At 45.1% G+C, this 27244-nt stretch overlaps 1 long non-coding RNA gene across 1 annotated transcript in view; it reads right to left on the minus strand.

Moving 5' to 3' along the window:
* Nucleotides 1-6775: 6775 nt before the first annotated feature.
* The window catches only part of LOC140485888 (uncharacterized), a 28444-nt gene continuing 7975 nt past the window's right edge, over nucleotides 6776-27244 (minus strand). The window contains exons 2-3 of the long non-coding RNA XR_011962467.1: nucleotides 9169-9215; nucleotides 6776-8351 (exon numbers count right to left, since the gene is read on the minus strand). This is a non-coding gene — a long non-coding RNA (uncharacterized lncRNA). The remainder of the gene's footprint in view (nucleotides 8352-9168; nucleotides 9216-27244) is intronic.

Here is a 27244-nt window from a genome sequence, read left to right on the forward strand (position 1 = left end):
AAACCAATAAACATGAAGTAATGATATTTCTTAACATTTATATCTTTCAATACTTATTCAAGAAAAAGACAAAGATGATTTGAATTTCTAAGGATAGGATTGCTGGTCCTGGATTTAGTAATTTTACCATAAACAAGTATTAGGAAAAAGCTTATTTTTATTCATTAATAATCTTTTACGTTAAATCTTTGTGTCAAAGGTTTTCAGCTGTTCCTAAACTGTAACTAACAAAGGTTTGAGAATAAACTCACACCTTCAACTCAGCATACTCCCTGATTCACTCTATGAATTACTCCCAGTGCTACGAGCTAGTGAGGGCAGGAATAGGAGGATACAGCAAATGGATGCATGGCTGAGGAGCTGGTGTATGGAAGAAAGATTCACATTCTTGGATCATTGGAAGTTCTTCTGGGGTAAAAGTGACCTGAACAAGGACGGATTGCACCTAAATTAGAAAGGGACTAATACACTGGCAGGGAGATTTGCCAGAGCTGCTTGGGAGGATTTAACCTAGTATGGTGGAGGGGGGTCCCAGGGAGATAGTGAGGAAAGAGATCAATCTGACACTGGCACAGTGGAGAACAGAAGTGAGTCAAACAGTCAGGGCAGGCAGAGATAAAGCAGAGAACAAGATAAATGAACTGATAAATTAAACTGCATTTATTTCAATGAAAGAGGCCAAACAGGGAAGACAGATGAACCCAGGACATGGTTAGGAACGTGGGACTGGGATATCATAGCAATTACAGAAACATGGCTCAGGGAGGGCAGGACTGGCAGCGTAATGTTCCAAGATACAAATGCTACAGGAAGGATAGAAAGGGAGGCAAGAGAGGAGGGGGAGTGGCATTTTTGATAAGGGATAGCATTACAGCCGTACTGAGGGAGATATTCCCGGAAATATATCCAGGAAAGTTATTTCTGTGTAACTGAGCAATAAGAAAGGAATGATCACCTACTTGGGACTGTATTATAGACCCCCTAACAGTGAGAGGGAAATTGAGAAACAAATTTGTAAGGAGATCTCAATTATCTGTAAGAATAATAGGGTGGGGTTATGGGAAGGGATTTTAACTTTCCAAACATAGACTGGGACTGCCATAGTGTTAAGGGTTTAGATGGTGAGGAATTGTAAAGTGTGTACAAGAAAATGTTCTGATTCAGTATGTGGATGTACCTACGACAGAAAGTGCAAAACTTGACCTACTCTTGGAAAATAAGGCAGGGCAGGTGACTGAGGTGTCAGTGGGGGAGCACTTTGGGGCCAGTGACCATAATTCTATTAGTTTTAAAATAGTGATGGAAAAGGATAGACCAGATCTAAAAATTAAAGTTCTAAATTGGAGGAAAGCTGATTTTGACGGTATTAGGCAAGAACTTTCAAAAGCTGATTGGAGGCAGAAGTTCGCAGGTAAAGCGATGGCTGGAAAATGGGAAGCCTTCAGAAATGAGATAGCAAGAATCCAGAGAAAGTATATTCCTGTCAGGGTGAAAGGAAAGGCTGGTAGGTATAGGGAATGCTGGATGACTAAAGAAATTGAGGGTTTGGTTAAGAAAAAGAAGGAAGCATATGTCAAGATAAATTGAGTGAATCTTTAGAAGAGTATAAAGGCAGTAGGAGTATACTTGAGAGAGAAATCAGGAGGGAAAACAGGGGAAATCACATAGCTTTGGCAAATAGAGTTAAGTAGAATCCAAAGGGTTTTTACAAATACATTAAGGACAAAAGAGTAACTAAGGAGAGAATAGGGCCCCTTTTGTGTTGAGCCGCAGGAGATGGGGAGATACTAAACAAATATTTTGTGACACTATTTACTGTGGAAAAGGACATGGAAGACATAGAATGTGGGGAAAGAGATGGTGACATCTTGAAAAATGCCCATATTACAAAGGAGGAAGTGCTGGAAGGCTTCAAACACATAACCAGGACCTGATGAGGTCCTAGAACTCTGTGGGAAGCTAGGGAAGTGATTGCTGGGCCCTTATGGAGATATTTGTATCCTCGATAATCACAAGTGAGGTGAAAGAAGACTGGAGGTTGGCTAACGTGGTGCCACTGTTAAAGAAGGGTGGTAAAGACAAGCCAGGGAACTATAGACCAGTGAGCCTGACGTTGGTGGTGCAAGTTGTCGGAGGGAATCCTGTGGGATAGGATGTACATGTATTTGGAAAGGCAAGGACTGATTAGGGGTAGTCAACATGGCTTTGTGTGTGGGAAATTATGTCTCACAAATTTGATTGAGCTTTTTGAAGAAGTAACAAAGAGGATTGATGAGGGCAGAGCGATAGATGTGTTCCATATGGACTTCAGGAAGGCATTCGACAAGGTTCCCCATGGGAGACTGACTAGCAAGGTTAGATCTCATTGAATACAGGGAGAATTAGCCATTTGGATACAGAACTGGCTCAAAGGTAGAGAGAGGGTTGTTTTTCAGACAGGAGGCCTGTGACCAGTGGACTACCACAAGGATTGGTGCTGGGTCCACTACTTTTCATCATTTATATAAATGACTTGGATGTGAGCATAAGAGGTATAGTTAGTAAGTTTGTAGATGACACCAAAATTAGAGGTGTAGTGGACAGCGAAGAAGGTTACCTCAGATTACAACAGGATCTTGATCAGATGGGCCAATGGACTGAGAAGTGGCAGATGGAGTTTAATTCAGATAAATGTGAGGTGCTGCATTTTGCGAAAACAAATCTTAGCAGGACTTATACACTTAATGGTAAGGTCCTAGGGAGTGTTGCTGATCAAAGAGACCTTGGAGTGCAGATTCATAGCTCCTTGAAAGTGGAGTCACAAGTAAATAGTATAGTGAAGAAGGCGTTTAGTATGCTTTCCTTTATTGGTCAGAGTATTGAGTACAGGAGTTGGGAGGTCATGTTGCGGCTGTACAGGACATTGGTTAAGCCACTGTTGGGATATTGTGTGCAATTCTGGTCTCCTTCCTATCGGAAAGGTATTCTGAAACCTAAAAGAATTCAGGAAAGATATACTAGGATGTTACCAGAGTTGAAGGATTTGAGCTATAGGGAGAGGTTGAACAAGCTGGGGCTGTTTTCCCTGGAGCGTCGGGGGTTGAGGGGTGGCCTGATAGAGGTTTACAAAGTCATGAGGGGCATGGATAGGGTAAATAGGCGAAGTCTTTTCCCTTGGGTGGGGGAGTCCAGAACTAGAAGGCATAGGTTTAGGGTGAGAGAGGAAAGATATAAAAGAGATCTAAGGGACAACTTTTTCATGCAGATGTTCGTATGTGTGCAGAATGAGCTGCCAGAGGAAGTGGTGGAGGCTGGTACAATTGCAACATTTAAAAGGCATCTGGATGGGTATATGAATAGGAAGGGTTTGGAGGTTATGGGCCGGGTGCTGGCAGGTGGGACTAGATTGGTTGGGGATATCTGGTTGGCATGGACGGGTTGGACCGAAGGGTCTGTTTCCATGCTGTACATCTCTGTGACTCTAATTGATTCCTAAAATAAATATTTATCAGCAATTATAAAAGAATTGTTGTTACATCATTATATCCTCATGGGCCCAACCTGGATTGAGAATTTTGTTGAAGTTGGCATTCTAGGTATCGAAATTGGCTAATTTTTAAGAAGTTATTTCTGATAATATGGCTGTAGATATATTCCACTCCGTGATAACTTTGCAGGTTTGAAAACTTCTAGGAGGAAAACATTTCATCTGGGATCAGTCAATAGTTGGTACAATTGATTAAAACCCTTGCTGATCTAAAACTTCTCTGAGTTAAGATTTTAAGCTGAAGATAAGTTTGTCTGGGTAGGATTATTTGGCAGTGGCTAAAGAAAGTAGAACCCTTCACAAACACAAAATACATTTTTTGGGGGGGTTTAACTCTCTTGTGCTCAGCTCCAAAGACTGGTCCTCTTGAAACCAATTAACTCGAATGTGATTTGTTTCAGCATTATCATGGTGATTCCGACTTTGTGCAATGGTGTAAATCAACTGATAATGGATCAGCTCCTGATATTAATTTATATAGATATCAATAGAAAAGAAATTGAGGAACAAGGTATAACAAGCAACCGATCTGAATTTGCCTATCTCACATTGTTATTCAAAGTCAAAATTACTCCCAGTAAGTGTTAACAAAGTATTGCTTAAGGGTCAAATAGTAAGTCCTCACTTTAATTAGCATGCTGGTTCAAAACAAGGTCTTGGCTTTTCCTTCAATCAGTTAACTGAAAAATAGATACCTTAGACTGAAATTCACAAATCAAGTCTGTTAAAAACATAATATACACTGTTGAAGAAACTAACCGCTGCATGTTTCACTTGATTATAAAACTTTCATTTGTACCTCTTTCAGGCAATTAATGAGAAAAGATTTTATATTTCATTTACTACCTTAGTTGCACAAAGGCTGAACCAGTGCCTGTACTAATGTTGACATGGAGATGTTCATGTTGGACTAGGGTGGGTGAAATTAAAAAATCAACATAACACTAGGAGCACTGCCCCACTAGCTAACTGATGAAGGAGCAGCACTCCAAAAGCTTGTACTGTCCAATAAACCTGTTGGACTATAGCTGAGTGTTGTGTGGTTTTTAACTTTGTACTAATGTTCCACTTTTAAAATGTCATCGTGCAAGTCCAGTTTGTTTTTCCAAATCTGTGATCCTTCCATTTTCTTTTGCACAGTCACAGGTTAAATCACAAAGAAGATATCTTACAAACAGCTTTGGAACCACACATCAACACAGCTTCGCAGAAATGTTGATCGTTCCAATAAACAAAACAATTGTGAAGAACGCCATCTTGTGGAGCCAGGAGGAATAGGAATGATTTCCATTAAATAACAGGAATTGCAATCAGAGCAGAACTATCTCCAATCCATCTCCAAGGACTGATCTCAAGGCCAGCTGTCAGCAACAACTCTTACCGAATGTCTGGCTTTAGTTCACAGGAAATGTGGCCTAAAATATTACAATAGTGGTGAGAAGAATGTGTCTGGTGAAACACATATCAGCAATAAAAGCTGCAGGATGGCAGTAGGTTCTTACTTTTTCCCAAGTGATGTGAGATGTACAGGCCTTAAATCTGCATTAACCACCATTTACTGCTTTACATAATACTTTCATCTATGTATTACTCCCATTTGTATCATTCTGTATTATTTAATCTGACTGAAATTCATTTCTTTAAGTTGAAACCCTGCCCCTTGCTCAATTAAATGGCCAAACTGACAGAAGTGAATTTTAAGTTTAATTTTAGGTCTTGTTTTACACAGAAGGTAGTCAACTGTATGCATTCCTCGAGATTTGATGTTTCCTAATCCACCTGTTCAGAGATGGTATTACACACCTCTGGAACATGTGGGACCTGAACCCAGGCCTCTTGGCTCAGAGGTTGGAACAGTACCGCTGCACTGCAAGACCCCATCCTCAAAGTTTGATTGTGGCAGCATCGATCAAATAGCAAATAATCAAGTGATCAATCCCATGATGGCGGTCAATAGCCAGTGAAAAAAAAGATTAGGTCTGCACTGGATTAGCGACAATAAGAACGAAAGAAAAAATAATATGAGATAGCTCAGAGTAAGGAATCACCCATTTACAACAGAGATGAGGAGGATTTGTTTCTCTATCAGAAGGTGGTGAATCTGTGGAATTCTTTGTGGCAGAGGAGTATCGAGGCTTGGTCATTAAAGCTGACAGCAACAGATTTCTAATTATTCAGGGAATCATGGGTAATGGCTAAAGCGAAGTCATAGTTGGTCCCAAAGCAGCCATGTGGTGAGGCCGGAGGCTTGGCAATGCCCACTTGCTTGGACAATTGATGGGAGATATTGGTCATGGTGGTTTCAAACAAATAATGGTGATGCTAGGTGAAGGGCTTGAGAAGCAAGTGACACACTTTGTCGCTGGGTAACCATTTTATGTCAGGAAATACACATAGTTTCTCAGAAGTGGGGGAGAACTGTGAACTGTGAACTGCAAAGAAATTAGATTAACTAATACCAAGGTACAAACACATGGAAATAAGGTAGTCACCACTCAGTGGGAAGATTCGGAACTTACCCTTCAGACCCCAAAAGGGTTGAAATAAAATTTGCAAAATTTTTAACCTCATGTCAGGAATCTGATTTTACATCCTTGTCACATTTTCCTAACTTGCTTGCCATTGCCTACACTGTTCAAAGCAACAGTTAATTCTGCCCTCCATTTCTCAATCAAAAACAGACAGAGTAGAACCTTGTGGAATGTTCACAGGTCGGGAAAAATTGACCAAGGCCATACCACAAGCAGGATCATTTCAAATTGTAGACTATGTTTCTCCCATGAATTGTCTCCCAGCCTCCTTGCAGTAATAAAAACCAAAAGAACTGCGGATGCTGGAAATCAGAAACAAAAACAGAAATTGCTGGAAAAGCTCAGCAGATCTGGCAGCATCTGTGGAGAGTAATCAGAGTTAACATTTCGTTCTGAGTTCTGAGGAAGGGTCACTGGACCCAAAATGTTGACTCTGATTTCTCTTTGCAGATGCTGCCAGACCTGCTGAACTTTTCCAGCAACATTTGATTTTGGTCCTTGCAGTTGTGTTTGGGAAATAATCCTCACTACCTGGACACGCCGTGCTAATCCAGAAATGTATACAGCCTCATTTAGAAATCCCGGCTGTTTGTTGATCAATGCTAGAAAAAAGCTGAAAAAGAATGGACTGCATGCATTACGTAAAACCTAACTATGTTAAAGAAAAATGACCCAGAAACCCAGGCATGCGACAACACAAATTATATGTATGTATGAATCAATGAATGAATGATTTATTGTCACATATGTTGTTAAGAGACAGTGAAAAGTGTTTTGTCGTCACAATCCAGCACCATTTTGAGTTACTATATGGATAAAAGAAATTACATAAATAAGAGTTCATCTTCCATTCAAATTGCAACCTTAGCTAAAATCACACTTCTGGTTAACACATGCAACATATTTCTCCAAGCTTTTTAAAGTTGAAAGTGCAGGTTCTAATAAATGACTTGACAGACACTAACTGAATATACAATTAAATTTAACTTATACCTTTCAGTCTTCTCTTTCCTCAAAAACATTTATAAAAATAACAAACCACATGTACCCTATCTGTGCTTGGTTTGGCTGAATGAATTATTAAAACATTCCCTTTCCTCTGCTTAACTACTTGTCACAAGTCCTGTTCCACTGATGTTTTGCTTCTAGTTCCAGGTGAAGTGGTATGTCTTGTCATTCCAAACCTGACAGCCTTGAAAGAAAAAAACACTTTTCTTCCTTTCTGTTAACTCCAATTCCAAGAAGCAGAAAGTGCCTGACAGAGCCATGAACAAAACCGACTACCCTCACACAGATACATATTTCCCACAGATCCTGTGATGTGCAATTCTGGTCTCCCTCCTATCGGAAGGATGTTTTGAAACTTGAAAAGGTTCAGAAAAGAGGCTATAACGAGAGGTTGAATAGGCTGGGTCTCTTTTCGCTGGACTGTCAGAGGCTGAGAGGTGACCTTACAGAGGTTTATAAAATCATGAGGGGCATGGATAGGATAAATAGACAAGGTCTTTTCTCTAGGGTGGGGGAGTCCAGAACTACAGGGCATTGGTTTGGGGTGAGAGAGGAAAGATATAAAAGGGATTTAAGAGGGACCTCAGAGGCAACTTTTTAATGCAGTGGGTGGTGTGTGTATAGAAAGAGCTGCCAGAGGGAGTGGTGGGGACTGGTACAATTGCAGCATTTGAAAGGTATCTAGATGGCTATATGAATAGGAAGGGTTTAGGTTAGGATATCTGGTCAGCATGGATGAGTTGGACCGAAGGGTCTGTTTCTGTGCTGTACATCTCTATGACTCTATGACCTGCTTTTGGCCCTTAAAGCCTTAGCTAAACAAAACCTTATCTATCTCAGATATAAAATTAATGACAGATATAGCATCAACTGCTGTTTTTGGAAGACAGTTCAAAAACCTCTACCACCATTTGTATGTAGAAGTGCTTCCTAATGTCTCTCCTGAATGGTCTGGCATTAATTCTCAGACTGTGCCTTTGATTCGAGAATCCTCAACCAGTGGAAATAGTTTATCTTTATCCACCTTGTCTTTTCTTGTTAATACCATGAAGACTTTGAGTAGATCACCCCTTAACTTTCTAAATTCTAGAGAAAACAGTCCTAACTTGTGTAATCTCTCTTCATAATCTCTCTTAACCCCTGAAGTTCAGGTTTCATCCTTATAAACGCACACTGTACTCCCTTCAAGGCCACCATATCCTTCCTAAGATGTGGTGCCAAGATCTCCTCCAGGACTCCAAGTCGGCTGTAACCAGGGTTTCATACAACTGCAACATACTCCTCTTCTGTGGATATAAAGGTCAGCATTCCATTAGCTCTCTTGATTATTTTCTACAATGGTTTGTGACATTTTAAAGATCTATGCACCTGAAACCCATGTCTCTTTGGATATCCACTGATGTAAGATCACATGGAGTTGGAATCTGGGACTGTAGGACCCAAATAAGACATTTCCTTTTACCATCCTGTGTATACTATTATGGCTGAAGCTGGAAGGGTGCACTGTTTCCCTTCTCTAACCAATTACTCCATGGGTCACAAAATAAGCTTAATTGTTTTACCTATTTCCTATATGGGCAATCACATGCTTTCACTGTATTAGACTCAAAGTAAAAGGGTGGATCAAATAGGTTCTTTAATAAACACAAAAATTTATTGTAAAACAAAATAAATGTATTCAATGAAGCTGCAAGAATAGTTGATACACATATCAGAAATGGAATGGGCAGGGGCGGAACCTGTCCAATAAGTGTTAGTTCTTGAAAGGAAGAAGGATAGGTTTGTAGGATAGGATAGGAAAGCTACCACAAACCATCACAATCATGCATTTTAATATTACATTCTAAGGTGTAATATTTTGGTGAAAGTTATTGCTTTGAAAAAATAATCGTTGACATATTTAAAAGTGACAATTTGAAGCGGATTGAAGCAGCTGAAAGGTGGTTTAACCCATTTAAAGCACTTGAATCAGTGTCTCCTCCAGCACTTGAACAAACTGAAACACACCTTACAGAAATCTATGCAAATCATTTTCTCGTGGCATTGATAAACGAAAGTCCACTTCTTAGCAAATAAAAAAAGTTAAAACATTTTCAAACATACCTATGAGTGTCCTTGTGCACAGAAGAATTTCTTAGTTTAAGAAGAACCTGGAAGACCAGCAAACAAGTGCAATTAGAAGCAACTCCTCATAGTTATTAATTCAATCTGCGGACAGGGACACGATTGGATCCTAGCACAGTGGCTCACTGAACAGGCACAAAAATTCTCAGACATTGTATTTGCACTGAATATAATTTCCACATAAAATCCTGCAACCTTTCGCACAAGCTTGTCTGAATTTGACTAAAGTGTGAATTGCATCAAGTAACCAGCAGCAAAAGCTTCAGACAAGGGGAAAGCCACAAACTGTATTTAGAGTTCATCAAATGGCATTTTACAGCTCATAATGTAAGTCTACTACATGCCACAAGATAAATTATATAATGCTTTCAATTTAATTGCTCATGATACAAAGCTTATATAAATAATTCACCAGTTGTTTCCTTAAACCACAGAGTTCAAGAGGTAAACGTATGAGGGTGGTGTTGGCTGGTCCAGCATTTATTGCCCATCCCTAATTGTCCAGAGGGCAGTTAAGAGTCAACCACATTGCTGTGAGTCTGGAGTCACACACAAAAATGTTTGCCTCCAGTTTTGATTTGCATTCAAAGTAAAACATATTTCTAAAATCAACTTTTTTTTGTTTTGTCTTAATTTTAATATTTCTTTGACAGCACAATTTATTTTATAAACAAATTCCAGCCAAAGCAGAGAAGAATTTGCTGCTTTAATGAGTTTAGCTTTAGTGAAGATCAAGTCCCCGTATAGTCTGTGACCAGTACCCACAAACGCACAGACATCCTTGTACAAGGCTGACTGCATTGAAGGCAGGCAACTCTAAAATAAAGTCAACTTGTGAAATCACCAATAAATCAAATAAGCATTTAGCAATATTTGCCTGGAATTTCAATGAACGAGAGAGTATATTTCTTCCAAAGTTGAAATCACTTATTGCTTATATGTATTTTGCAGTTTAGTAGGGCAATATTGGGAAAGACAACAACTGAATTGACAGAATGTGTCAGAAAGTGTCCAACCTGAAGATGTTAAAAGGTTCCTCATTCTCTGGGACAGCAGCCTGCAACATCATTAGATCAGCAGTCAGTGTTTCAATCATATTTATTATTTGCCCTTATGTTTTATAAATAATTTAAAATTGCAATTTATCAACGACAAATCCACCCTGGCTTGCTCTCTTCAAATCATTTTGGCCCAGTTTTATTTTGATCAGGATTGGAAACACGGGGCTGAATCTTCCTATTTGTTGCAGTCACGGCTCACGATATCTTTACTCAAACAAACTTTTGCTGCTCTGCTTATGAATGATCATATTGGGTTCTCTAGCACCCTCCCTGCACAATCGTGCAGCAGCAGAGGTGCAAGTGTTCACCACGACAGGATTCTTGCACCACTCACAGCGCTGGCATCATGCCGCACAATACTTCAGATGTAAGCCCCCTCTCACACACTGGTGCTTCAACATCAGGTCTTGAGAAAGGGAAGCTGGCGTCCCTCAGAAAGAGACCTGGGAGGTGCTGGCAGGGGAAGTGGTGAAGAGAGTGCTATCCTCATGACAATGAAGCTCACAAGACCAGACACAGCCAGCCTGCACTGAGATAGTGGTCCAGGTCCAGGCTGTTCTACGGACAAAACACAAAAACAAAACAAAGGCACGAACTCTGTGCTAATGCATGAGACTGGTGCACAATCCTTATGTTCAAAGCAACCTGTCAGAAGCACAGCAATGGCAGGTGTCTGTGAGCTCCCACCATTGTTGTGATGAAATTAAGGAATGTGGAAGTCTTGGAGGAATGTAGGGCTAGGACAAGTTCAGAGACTTGGCCAGGATAGGGTGTGCATCGCAATGGAAAGATCTGACTGAATACCAACATATAAAATGAGAAATTGCTAGACTGAGGCCCAAAATTGACCAGCGACTGCAGTGGTGAAAGGTAAACGAGGCTTGGTTTGAATCAGGATATGGTGCAGGTCAGGGTGTGGCAGGAGCATTGATTAAGATGAAGCGTGTAGGAAGGTCAGTCAGGATTGTTTCGCAATAGTTGAGGCTGGAGACAACAAAAGCCTTGGTGAGCTTTTCAATAATAAGAGGGTTTGAAGCAGGGCCAAAGATGGGCAATATCATGTAGGTTTAAGTAGATTCTGCTCGTGGCATAGGGCATACATGGGAGATCAGAAGGACAGTTCATGATCAGGCAGAACATTGAGGTTGCAAACAGTTTGGTTTAGACTCATGCAGTTCCCAAGGAGAGGATAGAGTTCAGGGAATGGAGTTTGTGATAAAAACATTGTCTTCCCAAAATTTAATTCAAGGACATTTTTGCTCATCTTATACTAGATTGGCAAATTAGATACAGTGGAAGGGTTGAAGGAGGTAGTGGTGGCAAGGTGGAGTGGGATGTAGTCAACAAACATGGATAATGATAGAATACCATTGTGTTAAAAGTTTTATAAGAGGTGGTACAGAAGGTGATACTATCAATATTAAATTATGGATCCCATTTTAAAAGCAGTCACTCATTGACAACGTTGAGGCTCTGTAACCTATAATTGTTAGCAATGACTAATGTCAAAGCTTGAAATGTCACTGTAGGTTATTAGAACATTCAAAATTCATAAATTGCATGGTAACATATGTCTTGAAAGTGTTAAAGATAAAAAGTACTAAACGATTTAGGGCTCTACGTTCAACATACGGAACGAACATTTCATTAAAATTAACTTTAAAACTTTACTGGTGTGAAAAGAGTTGAACTCTGCAAGAAACCTTAATGGATTGCAACATGTAAACACATGAAAGGCAAACAGCATTAAATGTTGACATTTCATTCATTTGCATCATCCCTCAACCATGGACCAGCATCATGTAAAACAAGAAATACAATTAAATGAAACCATCGCAATGTTACTTGCAAACTGAAAGTAAAAAATCTGCAAAATGAATTTGAAATTAATTACAAAGAACACCCACAAATGGAGCTGCATCAGGACATTATTTAAATGAGCCACAGCACGCTGCAGCACCCAGGAACTATAAGAAGCTGAGGAGAAACACCTGTACAATGTATTCAGGAACAAACCTAACCTGATAAGCCCCGTTTGCCAGTCCCTGCACAACTGATCCAAACAGGAAGACACAACACACCCAGAGAGTCTAGCCACCCTACCGTGCATCAAAGACATTTCAGAGATAATGACCAGACTACTCCAGCACCTAGGCACCATGGTAGCCCACAAACCCATCATCACACTGAAACAGCTATTGATGGCTTTAAAGGATCCCGTATCCATAGCCAGCAGAATGAACGTTATATACCAAATACTCTGCAAGGACTGCAACACACATTATATTGGACAAATGGGCAGGAAACTAGCCACCAGGATACATGAGCGCCAACTAGCCACCAAAAGACATGACCAACTATCTTTGGAGGAGGGACACCAGTTTGACTGGGACAATACACCCATCCTGGGACAGGCTAAACAAAGACACACATGGGTATTCCTACAGGCCTGGCATTCAAACCAGAACACCATTAACAAACATATAAATTTCGACCCCATTTACCAACCTCCCAGAAACAGAAACGGAAATCACATCACCCACCACAACAACCAAAACACATAAATAGCACGTGGGACATAACGCCAACACTTCACCGGAGGCTCACTGATGATGTTACCTAGCATGGTGACAAAAGGTCTGAAAACAAATCCACCAGCTCAGTGAGTAAACTTACAAACTAACCCAAATCTAAAGAACAGAGCTGCTTCACAATGCATTCCATGTATTGCTATAAAAATTCCCGTCAATGTGACTTAATGTTAAAACTTACTCACGTGAACTTAGCCCGTTACCATTAGAACGCATTGAAGTGGAATGTATTATTATTCATGTGCTTTGAATCTATTTTATTCATATTTATATAAATTGATTCAAAATCATTTTGGGATTACTGGAACAAAGTAAAAACTGCTCATTTTAAAGCTTCACTTGCACCAGTAGTGAAAAAAGTAGGCAACAGAGCCATCTACTGGCACAAGACTCTGATTCGGACTTCCAAGAACCTGATTGCAGTTAGTTCTCGAGTTCCTGCTGGAGGTGTATGTCAGTATGCTCCGGGCAGGTACCATGAGTGAATCCATGAGGAAAGGCATCATCACCCTCGTCTACAAGCGGAAGGGGGAGAGGGAGGAAATTAGAAATTGGAGACCGATCTCACTGTTAAATGCAGACTACAAAATCCTGTCAAAGGTCATCGCCAACCGGGTCAGGTCTGCTCTGGGATCGGTGATCCACCCGGACCAAACCTGTGCTGTACCGGGCAGGAAGATCTCTGAGAGTCTCGCACTCCTCAGGGATACGATCGCCTACGTGCAGGACAGGGGGGTGGACACCTGCCTCATCAGCCTGGACCAGGAGAAAGCCTTTGACAGGATATCGCATACATATATGAGGGATGTCCTCTCCAAAATGGGCTTTGGGGAGGGAATCGGAAATTGGATCAGACTGCTCTACACCAACATTGTCAGTGCAGTCTCAATCAATGGGTGGGAATCAGATAGCTTCCCTGTAAGATCTGGAGTCAGGCAGGGATGCCCCCTCTCACCCGCCTTGTTTGTGTGTTGCATAGAGCCATTTGCCGAATCCATCAGGAAGGATGCGAGCCTGAGAGGGGTGACTATTCCTGGCAGCGGGGGCCTGCAGGTTAAGGCCTCCCTGTACATGGATGACGTCGATGTTTTCTGCTCGGATCCGCTGTCCGTGCACAGACTCGTGTGCATCTGCGACCAGTTCGAACGGGCCTCGGGGGCCAAGGTAAACCGAGGCAAGAGCGAGGCCATGCTCTTCGGGAACTGGGCCGACCAATCCTCTATCCCCTTCACCGTCAGGACTGACCACCTGAAGGTGCTGGGTATTTGGTTCGGGGGGGCTGGGGCGTGCGCCAAGACCTGGGAGGAGCGGATCAGAAAGATGAGACAGAAACTAGGCAGATGGGGGCAACGGTCGCTCTCCATCGCGGGAAAAAACCTGGTCATCAGGTGTGAGGTCCTCTCAGTATTGCTATATGTGGCACAGGTCTGGCCTATCCCCAGGACCTGTGCCGCCGCAGTCACCCAGGCCATCTTCCAATTCATTTGGAGATCAAAGATGGACCGGGTCCGAAGAGACTCAATGTACAAAGACCGGTGCAATGGGGGAAAAAACACGCCCAATGCCACCCTCACCCTGATGGCCACCTTTGTGTGTGGCTGCATCAAGCTGTGCGTGGATCCCCGGTACGCAAACACCAAGTGTCACTACGTACTGAGGTTCTACCTGTCCCCGGTGTTGCGAAGGATGGGCCTGGCCTCGCTGCCGCGGAACGCTCCGAGTAGTTGGACCGTTCCGTATCACCTGTCCTTCGTGGAGAAATTTATGAGGAAAAACACCTTTGACCACAAGTCCATCAGGAAGTGGTCAGCACGTAGCGTCCTTGAGACCCTTCGGGAAAAGGAGAGGGCGGATCCTGTCGAGCGGTTCCCTGAGCAGACTGTCAAAGCCATTTGGCAGAATGCCTCATCGCCAGAACTTTCCAACAAGCACCAAGACGTGGCTTGGCTGGTGGTGAGAAGGGCTCTGCCTGTGAGATCCTTTATGCACGCCCGGACTCTCTGCCGCACCGCACGCTGCCCTCGAAGTGGCTGCGGGGGGGACGAGACTGTCACACACCTCCTTCTGGAATGTGCCTATGCAGAGGAAGTCTGGAGAGGAATGCAGTGGTGCTTGTCGAGGTTCGTCCCGAGCAGCGCCGTGACGCGGGACTCCGTGCTCTACGGCCTGTTCCCCGGGACTCACACCGAGACGAACATTAACTGCGCCTGGAGGATCATCAACTCGGTGAAGGACGCTCTCTGGGCGGTCCGAAACCTGTTGATCTTCCAGCTGAAGGAGTTGACCCTGACCGAGTGTTGCAGACTGGCACATTCCAAGGTCCAAGACTACGTGTTGAGGGACGCGCTGAAGCTTGGGGCAGCTGCCGCCAAGGCGCGGTGGGGAAAGACCACCGTGTAAGATCGGCCTGCCGAAAGAAGAACAGGGGGCCCATACAGACGTTTTTTTTTTTTGGGCTCTGCTGATGCCTCAGCCAAATATATGTATATATACAAGATTGAAAAAATGCACAGGATTGTAAAGGACAAGAATAAAGTCGAATCTGTGTTTGTAAATATGGACATATGTATGGCATGATCCAATGTACAGACCATCAAATCATTTATGAATAAAGTATATTTTTGAAATAAAAAAAAATAAAACATGATCCACTATCACCCAGAAAGAAGACCAGGCTGGAGTGGAGGAGGCGGCAGCCAGCGGAGAGACACAGCAGCTGATCCTAGCTCTAGCCGAGCAGATGGAAGAAATGGAGGAGGAGGAGGTAATCAAGCAGGCGGAGGAGTGGATACCTGTTAAAAACAGGAAGAGGAAATCTTGCCAGGCTCCCAAAGTCTCCCAGCAAAAGGGGAAAAGACAGCTGCACGAGGGAGGGACGGCCAGCTCTTCGGAGGGGGAAGATGGACGCAAAGAAGGCCATCACCACCAGAAGAAGAGACAGAGCGCCGTCGGTAAAGAGGAGGGCATTTCCTCCCAACCAGGAAACAACGGACCCCCCGAAGTCCACCCTCCACCCAGTGAGAACCAGGGGGTACCCACTGCCCCACAACGACAGGCAACCGAGAGCTGTGATCCTCTGACAGTCTCGTTGTCAGACACAGAACTGGACAGGGAGGACCCTTGCCTTGGCTCAATGACACCAGAGCGGGTAAATGACCCCAGTGAGGAGCTGGATAGCTACCTCAGCCCAGCGAAGGTCCAGCAGTTCGTGCTAACCATGGGGATGTAGACAGCTACCCCAGAGACAGGACAGTCAAATGGACAATGGTAACCCCATAAACTGGGGGTTAAAGAAGTTGCATTTGCTTTCATATAACAGGGCACCCACTCAGTAGGTGGGTTCTGCTGAAGCCGCAGCCAAATACCAAGAGACTGGATAGTTAATAAAGGTAACTGTTAATAGGATAACTGTGAATTCGATTAATTCAATTTGTTCTTTGTAATGTTAAGACATGCAATGTATATAACTATGAACAACATGGAAAATTGTACAAGTACCAGAGATTTATTTACATGAATAAAGTATATTTTGAAATAAAAAAAAACATGATCCACTATCCATGCACAGACTCTTGCAAATGTGACCAGTTCGAACAGCCTCGGGGGTCAAGGTAAACTGAGGCAAGAGCGAGGCCATGCTCTTCGGGAACTGGGCCGACCAATCCTTCATCCCCTTCACCATCAGAACTGACCACCTGAAAGTGCTGGGTATTCGGTTGGAGGGGCTGGGGCGTGCACCAAGTCTTGGGGGAGCGTATCAAGAAAGTGAGGCACAAACTGGGCAGATGGAAGCTACGGTTGCTCTCCATCACAGGTAAAAACCTGGTCATCAGGTGGGAGGCACTGTCAGTGTTGTTATATGTGGCCTATTCCCAGAACCTGTGCCGTCATAGTCACCCGGGCCATCTTCCAGTTTATATGGAGATCAAAGATGGACCGGGTCCGAAGGGACTCAATGTACAAAGCTCTGGGCAACAGGGGAAAAAACACACCAAATGCCACCCTCACCCTGATCAAGCTGTGCGTGGATCCCTGGTACGCAAACACCAAGTGTCACTACGTACTGAGGTTCTACCTGTCCCCAGTGATACTTACCTGGCAAGGGAGATAACATGATCAGTGCGGTGCCTCTCCCCAGTTCCTAAGGACCAGAGGAAGAGATTCTGCTCAAGTGCTGCAGGTTCGACGCAGCGGACGTGTGCTGGAGGGGAGGTACCACGGGGGGTCATGTTGCGGGGTGTCGGAGCTGCTGGAGACCATCGCTGGATCGTGATTGGACGTTGGAGGTTCATTTGGTTGTGCTGACCTGCTGTTAGTGGATCTTTATTTATTTTTATTTCAAAAATATACTTTATTCATAAAATACTTTGATGGTCTGTACAGTTGGACATGCCATACATATGTAAATATTCCATTTCTTTGCATACCGAAACAGAGTAATCATTCCTATTTACAGGTTGGTACGATTACGTTTTTAGCCGAGGTGTCAACAGAGCCCAAATGACTGTGGGGGCCCCCTGTTCTTCTTAGGCAGGCAGATGTTACACAGTGGTCTTTCCCCACCACGCATTGACGGCAGTTGCCCCAAGCTTCAGCACGTCTCTCAACGCGTAGTCCTGGACCTTGGAATGTGCCGGTCTACAACACTCAGTCGGGGTCAACTCCTTCAGCTGGAAGATCAACAGGTTTCGGACCGCCCAGAGAGCGTCCTTCACCAAGTTGATGATCCTCCAGGCACAGTTGATGCTCTGTCTTGGTGTGTGTCCCAGGGAACAGGCTGTAGAGCATGGAGAACCGCGTCACGGCGCTGCTCGGGACGAACTTCGACAAACACCACTGCATTCCTCTCCAGACTTCTTTTGCGTAGGCATATTCCAGAAGGAGGTGTGTGACAGTCTCGTCCCCCCCACAGCCACTTCGAGGGCAGCATGCAGTGTAGCTGAGAGTCCGGGCATGCATAAAGGACCTCACAGGCAGAGCCCTTCTCACCACCATCCTAGCCATGTTTTGGTGCTTGTTGGAAAGTTCTGGAGATGAGGCATTCTGCCAAATGGCTTTGACAGTCTGCTCAGGGAACCGCTTAATAGGATCCACCCTCTCCTCTTCCCAAAGGGTCTCAAGAACACTACGTGCTGACCACTTCCTGATGGACTTGTGGTCAAAGGTGTTTTTCTTCATAAACTTCTCCACAAAAGGACAGGTGATACGGAACAGTCCAACTACTCGGAGCGTTCCGCAGCAGTGAGGCCAGGCCCATCCTTCGCAACACCAAGAACAGGTAGAACCTCAGTACGTAGTGACACTTGGTCTTTGCGTACCGGGGATCCAAACACAGCCTGATGCAGCCACACACAAAGGTGGCCATATGCAGGCTTCGGCCTAACGCCAATTCAGGTACCAGCCAACCTCAGAGCTATGGCCTCAGCAGCCGCTCGCAGCCCTGGCCAGGGCATTCGCAACACAGTCAGGGTGACTGTCAAGAAGGTGGAGGAACACACACCGGTCGATTGGACAGCGTTTGTCAAGAAGATTTTGCTGAAGTGCTGTGGGTTTGAAGCAGTGGACATGTACTGCCTGCAGAATTTCTCAGGGGCAGGCTATTTCGACGTGACCCTCAGGAGCATGAAGAATTGCAAGCAGCTCCTTCCTTCAAGGAGAAGGAAGGGGAACCTCTGTTCTCCATCTTGTCGGCGGTCCCGTTGTGTGTGCTTCCTGTGCAAAGGAGTCAGGTTGTAACAATCCAGATGTACAACCCTCACGTCCCAGCAGCGGATGTCCTGACCTTCCTGAGAAGATACGTCCAGGTTGAGGGAGAAAGCACCGAGGTGGTCGATCTTTTCGGGATCTGGACCAGCAAACAACAGGTCAGGGTAACCCTGAGAGTTGATGCCAGTGGGAACATCCTCCACCCACCCTCCAGCTTTGCTATCAGAGGGAGCAGAGGGTACCTGACTTATGCAGGGCAGCTGAAAGTGTGCCGAACCTGCAGGAGGTCAGGCCACATGGCGGCGGACTGCAAGGTCACGATCTGTCGGAACTGCAAGGAGAGCCACCCGACCAAAGAATGCAAGGAGGCCAAGAACTGCAATCTGTGCGGGGAGACAGGCCACGTGTACAAGGCCTGCCCAAGACGAGGGGGCCGCCACCTACATGCAGATGGCCGGGGATAGGCCACAAAAGGACAGCAAGGCACCACAAACCAGCAAGGGAACGGTGTCTGGGGGCACGCAAAAGGAAGGACAGGCCGAAGTGGAGCAGATGTCAGCTACTGGAGAGGGACAGCTGCCGAGCGAAGTTCCGATAGGACAGTCGGAGGAGGAGGAAGTGGAGAAGGGAAAGAAGGACACAGAGGAATGGACCTTGGTGCAAAACAGGAGGAACAAAACCCACCCGGCTGACAAAACCTCCAAGAAAAAGGGGAAAAGGCAGGTGCACGGGGAAGACACGGACAGCTATTCGGAGGCTGAGGACGGGTGTAAGGAGGGTCATTACCAAAAGAAGAGGCAGAGCTCTGCGGGGAGAAAGGAGAGCAGCACCTGCCAAACAAGGGTCGAACCTCCTGAGGCAATGGGAAATGACCACCCCCCCCCACCAGGTGAAAGCCAGGAGGGCCCCACCACCACACAGCTCCAGGTCACTGGGAGCAGCGACCCTCTGACAGCCCCACTGTCAGATGGTGATGTTGCGGGTAGGCAACTTCACCATCTCCGAGGTTAAGGAGGTGGTGGGTGAGCGTCTCCTCGTCGTGGATGTTACATACAGAAACACTCCCGTGAGACTAATCAACGTGTACGCCCCAGTGGGTAAGAGTGAACGGTTGGCCGTCCTGCAACAGCTTCCACTGCTGCTGGCTACGTCCAGGCCGGTCATTCTGGCCGGAGACTTCAACTGCATCATTGATGCAGATGGACGATCCGGCGGGGGGGACAGCAAACTGGACGCCACGTCCAGAGCCCTGATGGAAACGGTCAAAGACGCCAAGCTGCACGACGTCTTCAGCACCCCTGCAGATGGAGCGCAGCGTAGATACACCTGGTCACGGGCAGACGGGTCTATCCGCTCAAGGATAGATTACCTGTTTGTGTCCCGAACGCTCTCGGTCAGAACCACCGACGTCAAGCCGGTGTTCTTCTCTGACCACTGCCTCCTGCTGGCCGACTGTCACCTACAGGACGAACAGCGGGCGGGCAAGGGAACGTGGAAACTGGACACTAAGCTGTTGACCCCGGGAAACATCGAAGAGCTCAAGAGGGATTACGCAGGTTGGAGAACCGCGAAGCCCCTCTTTGAGTCCCCAGCGGACTGGTGGGAAACAGTAAAAGGGAACATCAAGAGGTTCTTCATCCTCAAAGGTGTTCAGGAAGCGTGAGAGAGGCGGGGAAAACTGTCCCAGTCCAGGAAAGTATGCAGAACCTGCTCCTGCTGCAGACGATGGGGGTCGATGTCACGGAGGACCTCAAGGAGGTGACGGGCCAACAAGCCTCGCTCTTTGCCTCGGAGGCCTCAAGATAATCTTCCGGTCCAGAGTCCGCTCCATGGAGCAGGACGAGACGTGCTCACGTTTCTTCTTCCAGAAGGTGCACAAAGAGAGCTCTGTGCTCAGCAGCCTGAAGGAAGAAGATGGCTCGATAACGTCATCTCAGGCTGAAGTCATGAGGATCAGTAAATCCTTCTATACCAGTCTGTATGACGCGAAGCCAACCGACAGCGCGGCCTCCCAGTCATTCCTGTCCTCTATCACGGAGGTCTTAAAACAACAGAACACGAGAGAGGCTGGACCAGCCGCTATCTCTGGATGAGTTGACCAAGGCCCTCGAGTCCTTCGAAAAGAATAAAACTCCCGGAAGCGACGGCTTACCGGTCGAGATCTATTCTGCTCTTTGGGACTTGATTGGCTGGGACCTGCTGGAGGTGTATGTCAGTATGCTTCGGGCAGGTACCATGAGTGAATCCATGAGGAAAGGCATCATCACCCTCATCTACAAGCGGAAGGGGGAGAGGGAGGAACTCAGAAATTGGAGACCAATCTCACTGTTGAATGAGGATTACAAAATTCTGTCAAAGGTTATTGCCAACCATGTCAGGTCTGCTCTGGGGTCGGTGATTCACCCTGAACAAACCTGTGCTGTATCGGGCAGGAAGATCGCTGAGAGTCTCATACTCCTCAGGGATACGTTCACCTAAGTGTAGGACAGAGGGTTGGACACCTGCCTGATCAGCCTGGACCAGGAGAAAGCCTTTGACAGAATATCACATACATATGAGAGATGTTCTCTCCAAAACAGGCTTTGGGGAGGGAATCTGCAATTGGATCAGACTGCTCTACACCAACATTGTCAGTACAGTCTCAATCAATGGGTGGGAATCAGATAGCTTCCCAGTCAGATCTTGAGTCAGGCTGGGCTGCCCCCCCCACCCCCCTCTCCTGCCTTGTTTGTATGCTGCATCGAGCTATTTGCCGAGTCCATCAGGAACCTGATGCGAGCCTGAGAGGACTGACTATTCCTGGCAGCGGGGGCCTGCAGGTTAAGGCCTCCCTGTACATGGATGACGTCGCTGTTTTCTGCTCGGATCCGCTGTCCGTGCACAGACTCATGTGCATCTGTGACCAGTTCGAGAGGGCCTCGGGGGCCAAGGTAAACCGAGGCAAGAGCGAGGCCATGCTCTTAGGGAACTGGGCCGACTAATCCTCGATCCCCTTCACCGTCAGGACTGACCACCTAAAGGTGCTGGGTATTTGGTTCAGGAGGGCTGGGGCGTGCGCCAAGTCTTGGGAGGAGCGTATCAGCAAAGTGAGGCAGAAACTGGGCAGATGGAAGCTACGGTCGCTCTCCATCACGGGAAAAAACCTGGTCATCAGGTGTGAGGCACTGTCATTGGTGTTATACGTGGCACAGGTTTGGCCTATTCCCAGAACCTGTGCCGCTGCAGTCACCCGGGCCATCTTCCAATTTATATGGAGATCAAAAATGGACCGGGTCCATAGGGACTCAATGTATAAAGATCTGGACAACGGGGGAAAAAACACGCCCAATGCCACCCTCACCCTGATGGCCACCTTTGTGTGTGGCTGCATCAAGCTGTGCGTGGATCCCCGGTACGCAAACACCAAGTGTCACTACGTACTGAGGTTCTACCTGTCCCCGGTGTTGCGAAGGATGGGCCTGGCCTCGCTGTGCTGGACGCTCCGAGTAGTTGGACTGTTCCGTACCACCTGTCCTTCGTGAAGAAGTTTATGAAGAAAAACACCTTTGACCACAAGTCCATCAGGATGTGGTCAGCATGTAGTGTCCTTGAGACCCTTCAGGAAAAGGAGAGGGTAGATCCTGTCAAGTGGTTCCCTGAGCAGACTGTCAAAGCCATTTGGCAGAATGCCTCATCGCCAGAACTTTCCAACAAGCACCAAGACATGGCTTGGCTGGTGGTGAGAAGGGCTCTGCCTGTGAGATCCTTCATGCAGGCCCAGACTCTCTCCCGCACCGCACGCTGCCTTTGAAGCGGTTGCGGCGGGGACAAGACTGTCACACACCTCCTTTTGGAATGTGCCTACGCAGAAGAAGTCTGGAGAGGAATGCAGTGGTGTTTGTCTAGGTTCGTCCCGAGCAGCACCGTGACGCGGGACTCTGTGCTCTACGGTCTGTTCCCCGGATCGCACACCGAGACGAACATCAACTGTGCCTGGAGGATCATCAGCTGGAAGATCAACAGGTTTCGGACCACCCAGAGAGCGTCCTTCACCGAGTTGAAGGAGCTGACCCCGAATGAGTGTTGCAGACTGGCACATTCCAAGGTCCAGGACTACACGTTGAGGGACGCGCTGAAGATTGGGGCAGCTGCCGCCAAGACGCAGTGGGGAAAGACTACCGTGTAACATCTGTCTGCCTAAGAAGAACAGGGGTCCACCCAGTCATTCGTGCTCCGCTGACGCCTCAGCTAAATATGTAATCGTACAGACGCGTATATATGAATGATTACACTGTCTCTGTATACCAAGAAAAGGAATGTTTACGGAATTATGGCATGACCAATTGTACAGATCATCAAAATATTTTATGAATAAAGTATATTTTTGAAATAAAAAGAAACCTGTCCCCGGTGTTGCGAAGGATGGGCCTGGCCTCGCTACTGTGGAACCCTCCAACTAGTTGGACCGTTCCATATCACCTGTCCTTCGTAGAGAAATTTATGAAGAAAAACACCCTTGACCACAAATCCATCAGGAAGTGGTCAGCACATAGTGTCCTTGAGACCCTTCGGGAAAAGGAGAGGGCGGATCCTGTCGAGCGGTTCCCTGGGCAGAGTGTCAAAGTCATTTGGCAGAATGCCGCATCGCCAGAACTTTCCAACAAGCACCAAGACAAGGCTTGGTTGGTGGTGAGAAGGGCTCTGCCTGTGAGATCCTTTATGCAGGCCTAGACTCTTGTCACACCACACGCTGCCCTCGAAGCGGCTGCAGGGGGGACAAGACTGTCACACACCTCCTTCAGGAATGTGCCTACTCAAGGAAAGTCTGGCGACGAATGCAGTGGTGTTTGTCAAGGTTCGTCCCAAGCAGCTCCGTGACGTGGGACTCCGTGCTCTACAGTCTGTTCCCCGGGATGTACACCGAGATAAACATCAACTGTGCCTGGAGGATCATCAATTTGGTGAAAGATGCTCTTTGGTCTGTCCGAAACCTCTTGATCTTCCAGCTGAAGGAGCTGACCCCGACTGAGTGTTGCAGACTGGCACATTCCAAGGTCCAGGACTATGTGTTGAGGGACGCGCTGAAGCTTGGGGCAGCTGCCGCCAAGGCGCAGTGGTGAATGACTACCATGTAATGTCTGCCTGCCAAAGAAGAACAGAGGACCCACGCTGTAAGTGGGCTCCGCTGAAGCCTCAGCTAAATATATGGATATATGGATGGTAAACGTACAGACCTGTATATATAAATGATTAATTCCAATCTCCGTATGCAAAGAAATAGAATGTATACATATGTATGGCATGACCAATTGAACAGATCATCAAAATATTTTATGAATAAAGTATATTTTTGAAATAAAAAAAACATACTTAATATAAGTTAGGAGGGAGACCAACTGACCACAACTCCTTCAGCAATTATTCAGTGAAGACATTTGAGGAGCTTATGTGGAGTGTGGAATACACAGTGTATGATTTTGATGCATGTCTTGCTTGAATTCTACTGCAGCTAACAATTTTGTTTCCATATATTGCATCGCACCTCCCATTTATCAGGGCATCTGTCGTAAGACTTGCTTTTCCACCTACTAAAGTGAACACTAACAGGCTTTATTAAACATAGTGATGTACAAAGAAATTGAGAATGAAGACATCTTCTGGAATCACAACACTATGACCATAGCTTCTTATACACATATTCAGTAGCTCTTCTTGGAATTACAGTTAACCCTTTAATTCACATCACATCATCTGCCTGCACCTCCCCCCCCCCCCCCCCCCCCTTCCCCAGTTCTTTTACGTCACCCTTTTTAATCATTAACATTTAAATTCAACACTGTGTCATTTCCTCCTGCAACACTCTATTTCACCAAGTCATTAATCTCCAAACATATTCTCAACTCTCTTGGAGGCTGTATTGGATGTACATATTCCATCCGGGAAGGTGAGCAAAGGGGAGAAATAGGATGGCAACTTTTCTGCAGACAAGAACATTTCCAGAACTTTCTGTCAAAATACTAGAAATGTGTAATTGTCAATAAGAGATAGACCTTTCAGAAGTTACTGCATAGCTCTGGGATCCATAGGCCGGGTGACAAAATGGTCGACTTCGCCCTTGCCTTTCTAATCCATTTTTTTCAAAGATTATCCTCATTCTGTGTCTCCATCAGTTACAAGGGATTTTTGCCCCATGATCGTCTTCTGCAAACGTAAAGATTTTTGTTCTCAAGAATTTCTTTGTCAAACACAAGATCATTATTCACAATTACAGCAGAAAGGTTTTCAAAGCTCATTGTTCATAATGATCTTTGTATATGGAATATAAAAAGAGAGAAATCTAATCCTCCATCAATATATAATCTGTTATTTGTGTGAATTGTATGAGTTGCTGCAGAAAACTTTTGGAAACCTTCTGAGAGCTTTTCTTTCTTGTCTTAGAGATTTGCATAGGATTACTGCTTGTAACTGGGGGATTAGGTCAGAAACCTCTTTGAGGTAGTTACACTGCTCCAAATCTTGTTCAACTTTTATGTGTTTGACCTTTGGATGCTGGACTTTAAGCTTTGCCTTTCTGTGTAAAGATTTATTACTCACTGCGACTGATTTACTTTCTTGTTGCTGACTACTGTGGGCTTTCTCCTGCTGTTATCTTTGCATGGGCTTGTGCTCCCCTGCTGCAGTTCTCAGATGGGTCTAGAAGTCCTTTAGTTGCTGCTTCTTGTTGCTGCAAAGCCTCTCTTCAGGATTTCCCTCCAGTTCTAGGACCAGGTTACTGGGCCAGCCTTGCCCTTCGTCCACAGCACTGGGTATGTCTCTGGACTTCATTCTGGTGAGCCCCTTGCTATATGGTTCCAGTTCCGTGGGTCTGATTACCACGTAGTATGATCAGCACAACACTCCATTAAATGATCATTAGTCGGCTCTACCAAACATTACAATATACACAAGGGATAGCAAGAGAGGACATCTTCTGGAACCCAACAGACCCAGGCTCCAGTTCCATGTGATCAGACATCACAATGATATTGTGCTGTATGCACATGATCAATCGCTATTCCTGGAGCAAAATAGTAGAAAAAACCCTTTACACTACAACAATACAGGTTTACTTTCTGAATTTGTCATCAGTTTACTGTCTTATCTCTGTTCTGTATGTTACAGACATATTCAAGGCCAAATGAGATAATGAATTCTATTCATTCAAAAGTCTGCAAGTGCTGCAGAATTCAAAAGTCAGTGCTGAATCTTCCAATCGTTATGTTGAGATTCAGTTGGTCAGTTCACTAGTCAAATAGCATAACGTATGAAAGTGATGTGCTGCAGATGCTGGAATTCTGAACCAAACGCAGAGCACCAGAGAAACTCAGGAGGTCCCGCAGTTAGCTGTGGAAATAGCAACAGAGTTCATGCTTCAAATCAGATACGTGTCTCCATCAGAACCAGTTACATCCGGCTCGAGACGTTAATTCTGTTTCTCTCACCACAAATGCTGCCAACCTGCTGGGTTTCTCTGGTTTTCTGTGTTTGAATAGCACGGTGTGACCTTTACCGATCATATAACCTGATCTGGCACTGGATACCAAATCTACCTGGAGGGGAGACCTCCTGAATGCTCCCAATTGGCCAGATTGGACCAAACACCAGTAGATACAGGAGGATCTTCAAGATGACTGTAACTTTCCCTCGAGACTCAGATTGGATCAACCATATGAATGTTGTTGTTCTGTAATGGTACCTTCAGCAGAGCCAAGAATGAAAACTCCCATGTGCGGGCTGGGGTTGGTGATCAACTGGAGCTATTCCCACAATGACTTGGAATTGGGCTACTCAGTGATGGTGTCTGATATTTATGATGCTGACATACCTTTCCTGTTTGCAGCACTTGATTATAGTTATAGTCTCTTGTTCACACAGGAAGATTTAGAGATGGGATTATCTTAGTTAGAAAAAAATGGCCTAGAAAATTATACATTCATGAGATGTGGGCATTACTGGTTGGGTGAGAATTTATTTACTATTGTTAGTTGCCATGAAATTTCTAAACTTACTTCACGAAATTTGGTAGAAATATATTTTGTCAATTTTCTAATCTATTTTCTGAAACAGAAAACAAAAATACTTGTTATCTCAACACCAAATCAGCTCAGTGTCTGACTTTCACTAAGCATATTTTTAAAAATTCTAAGTATATCCAAATAAATAATGACAATCAAGGTACAATTAATGCCTAGATCCTCAAAGAAAAATACCCAGATGGTAAGAACATGCTTAGTACAATCTCACTAATGACAATAACTATCTTTGTGTCTCAGCAAATTAGTCATTGTTCCTGTCAGAACTACTTCCATCCTTAAAATATGCAAACATCCGTGTCTTAAACAAATCCTTTCTCCTGAAGGCACATCAAGCAACATGTTTACTTTTCCACTTTCTAAGGGTTATTCCATAGTTCCAAACCAATTCTGCTTCCATATCTATCATATTACAAAAACTAAGGGTACATTGGTGAGGGCACTTTTGGAATACTACATACAATTTTGGTCACTCTTCTATGGGAAGGATGTTGCTGAAGTTGAGAGAGTGAAAAGAGGATTTACAAAGATGTTGCCAGGACTGGAGAGCTTAAGCTATAGGGAGAGGCTGGGGCTTTTTTCCATGGAGCATCAGAGGCTGAGGGGTAACATTATAGAGGATTCTAAAATCATGAGAGATATGGAT

Source organism: Chiloscyllium punctatum, chromosome 15 (assembly GCF_047496795.1).
Source record: "Chiloscyllium punctatum isolate Juve2018m chromosome 15, sChiPun1.3, whole genome shotgun sequence".
NCBI classification, from domain to species: Eukaryota; Metazoa; Chordata; class Chondrichthyes; order Orectolobiformes; family Hemiscylliidae; genus Chiloscyllium; species Chiloscyllium punctatum.